Raw genomic sequence first — 3,759 nt, 5'->3', positions numbered from 1 at the left:
TTCTGGAACCCGTTGTCACGCATGCTCGTCGAGTGCTCGCTGGAGGTTCTCCAGTCGAGTGCGCTCGGCCAAGTTTGCCAGGCGCGCGTCCTCCAAGGCACGAGCCTCGGGGGTTTCTCGAATGATAGGAGTGTGCAGTGCATCCACATTTCGGCGACGAAGTTCTTCTCTCTGTAGCGATGTGAGAGGCTCGGGGAGATATTCCCCATGGGGACGCGACGGGTCACCTCCACCTGCGCCTCCGTCGGTGCGGGGAAAACCGGGAGGACTGGGCGGTCCATCGACCATCAGAACCTCCGCCGCCGGATCACTGCTGCCGCACTCGGATGCGATCTTTGCGGAGCCAGACGACAGATCGAACAGGCCGTAGAGGGATTCGTCGGGCTCGATCGCCACGACTTTAGGGGTGGCCGACTGGCGTGCCACCACGTGTCTCACCCACCGCTGAAGTCTCGACCGACCGGAGTGCTTGCGCCGGCGGGAAATAGGAAGGGAGGACAGCATAGGAGCCGACCGATAGTGGGTCGATGGTTACCGCAAGAGGATGCCGCGGACGCACGCACGAAACTGCATCGCCCCGCGGACAGGGAGTGCGTCCATGTCGAGCGGAGCCTCCTAAAGCCAAGCGGAGTCGTCGGCGATGAACATGAGCGCGCCGAGACGGATCTCGCGGCCCTCCACCAAAACTCCGCCAAAAACCATGATGATTTGGATCGGAAAAGATCGCAACTCCTCCAACAAATCGCTAAAACACCGGCCCCACGGTGGGCGCCAACTGTCGTGGTTCTAAGTCTGACAGTAATGTAGGGGGGTAGGTATGGAGAGCAAGATCTTAGCTATGGAGAAGTTGTAAGCACATGAGGTTTACGAGTTCAGGCCCTTCTCGGAGGAAGTAATAGCCCTACGTCTTGGAGCCCGGAGGCGGTCGACTGGATTATGCGTGTATGAATTACAGGGGTGCGAACCCTTTACACTGAGGAGGGGGTGGCTTATATAGAGTTCGCTGGACCCCTCTGGCCCTCAGTTGTGCAGGGTTTTAAATACATTAAGGTTGGGCGTTACTGGTAACGTTCTTAATAAAGTGCTATGATAACCATAAAAGCTACTTAATAACCGACCGTTAGCGTGTGGAGTGCCTTTAGGTCTCCTGGCCGTCGAGTGGTTTGGTCTTGGTCGAGTGATTGCTTCTTGGTCGAGTGTCTCCGAGTCTGTCAAGTGGAACACCTCCAAGTCGATTGAAAGGTGATTTCTTCTAGAGATGTCCTTGGGAAGGGCAGTTGGGACAGGTCCATGACCCTACCCTAGGTACATAGCTTCATCAGTGGCCTCTCCCACATAAAACTTGCTATCGGTCTAGTAAAGTATTCAATTGCTTAGGGACAATTTCACAACTCCTACCACCACTTTTCCACACTCGCTATACTAACTTTATTGCTTCTTTACTTAAAAAGCCCCTAGTTTTTATTTACGTGCTCTTTATATTCTTGCAAACCTATCCCGTTACACCTACAAAGTACTTCTAGTTTTATACTTGTTCTAGGTAAAGCAAACATTAAGCGTGCGTATAGTTGTATCGGTGGTCGATAGAACTTGAGGGAATATTTGTTGTACCTTTAGCTCCTCGTTGGGTTCGACACTCTTACTTATCGAAAGAGGCTACAATTGATCCCCTATACTTGTGGGTTATTAGGGTTCCTATTCATCGGGAGGGGTGTGGCGTACCGCAAAATGGGAGTCCACGGGCTACTATTCATCTCCACCGTCGACCTCCTCCAGCCTCCACAGGCTACTGTTCATCCACCGTCGACCTCCTCCAGCCTCCACCTGTGACCGTTCATCCATGGGCTCCTGTTCATCTAGCCTCCATCGCTCCTCCACCGGCTACTGTTCAACCAGCCCTCTCCATGGGGTCCTACTCAACCACCCCTCTACGGGCTACAGTTCATCCAGCCCTCCACCAGCTACTGTTCAACCAGCCCTCCACGGGGTCCTGTTCATCCACCCCCAACCGGCTCGATCGAGTTCCCGTTCATCCAGCGGCAACATCCTCTACTATCAAGGGGTCCTGTTCATCCAATCCCCCCACCGGGAACTGTTCATCCACCCCCCAACAACGCTCACTATTCATCAAGAGGCAGCAGGTTTGATCGGCTTCAATTAGCAGCAGTAGTGAAGGAATCGCTCGATCGGGTTCAGTTAAGAGCCAGGGATCAATCGCTCGGGTTCAGTAACGTGTAGCCTGCAGTGCAATTGCTCGGGTTCAGTTAGAGCACCTCGCACACACGCGCGTACGTGTACGAGAGAAACGCACAAACCTTTGTGCATCGCTCGGCCCCGACCACCCACCGTAACCGGGAACTCCCCGATATTTTCCTCGCCCTCGCTTCTACCATGGTTTTTTCTGTCATGGACAGCGCAAAGAATGTCATGCAGTTGCGTCTCTAGCCTGCCGAGGACGAAAAGCCCATTTTCTGTCATGATTTTTTGTCATAGAAGTAGGAGCCCACCACATCTATGATGATACTGGGTTTTGTCACAATTATCATCATAGAAGTGTCATAAGCATGACAGAAAAAAAGTTGTTCGGCCCAAAATGTCACGGATGTGTCTTTTTTGTAGTGTAGCTAAAGTTGACTCATCTCTAGTCCCAACTTTACCAAGATTTATATTAGAAAGCAAAGATTCAATAGGAGTCACACCAATCAATTTAAGATCTTCATCATTATTCTCGCAAAAACTAGAAGAACACGCTTTTACAAAACAATCTCGCTTAGCACGCATCCTAGCGGTTCTTTCTTTACACTCATCAATAAAATTTTTAATAGCTTTTAGAGATTCATTAATATCATGCTTGGGTGGCATAGATCTAATTTTCAAAGAATCAATCTCAAGAGGAATTCTATCAACGTTCCTAGCCAAATCATCAATCTTGAGCAAATTTTCTTCAACCATAGTATTGAAAACTTTTTGGGAATTAATAAAATCTTTAATATTGTTCTCAAGATTAGAGGTCATTTTATTATATTTCCATAAGAATTGTTGTAGGAATTACCATAATTATTAGAGGAATTACTAGGAAACGCCCTAGGGTAAAATTACCTCTATAAGCGTTATTACCAAAAAAATTCCTACCAACTAATTCACATCCATAGATTCATTATTGTTCTCAATCAAAGTATACAAAGTCATATCATTAGGATCCATAGGAGCACTCTTACTAGCAAACAATTTCATAAGTTCATCCATCTTTCCACTCAAAGTATTAATTTCTTCAATCGCATGCACTTTTTTACTAGTGGAAGATCTTTCGGTATGCCATTGAGAGTAATTCTCCATAATATTATCTATGGGTTTAGTAGCTTCTCCTAATGTAATTTCCATAAAAGTACCTCCCACGGTGGATTCTAACAGATTTCGAGATGCAAAATTCAATCTGGCATAAAAAAATTGTATGATCATCCATAAACTTAAACCATGAGTAAGGAAAATTCTTATCATCAATTTCATCCTCTCCCAAGATTGTGCAATATGTTCATGATTAAGTTGCTTAAAATTCATCATATTGTTCCTAAGGGAGATGATCTTAGAGGGAGGAAAATACTTGGAAATAAAAGCATCTTTGCACTTATTCCATGAATCAATACTATTTTTAGGCAAAGATGAAAACCAAGTTTTAGCATGATCTCGTAAAGAGAATGGAAATAGCTTCAATTTAATAGTATCATTATCCACATCCTTTTTCTTTTGCATATCACTTAA

Source organism: Triticum dicoccoides, chromosome 1A (assembly GCF_002162155.2).
Source record: "Triticum dicoccoides isolate Atlit2015 ecotype Zavitan chromosome 1A, WEW_v2.0, whole genome shotgun sequence".
Classification (NCBI taxonomy): domain Eukaryota; kingdom Viridiplantae; phylum Streptophyta; class Magnoliopsida; order Poales; family Poaceae; genus Triticum; species Triticum dicoccoides.
The sequence above is the reverse complement of the archived record's forward strand: the minus strand, read 5'-3'. Positions refer to the sequence as shown.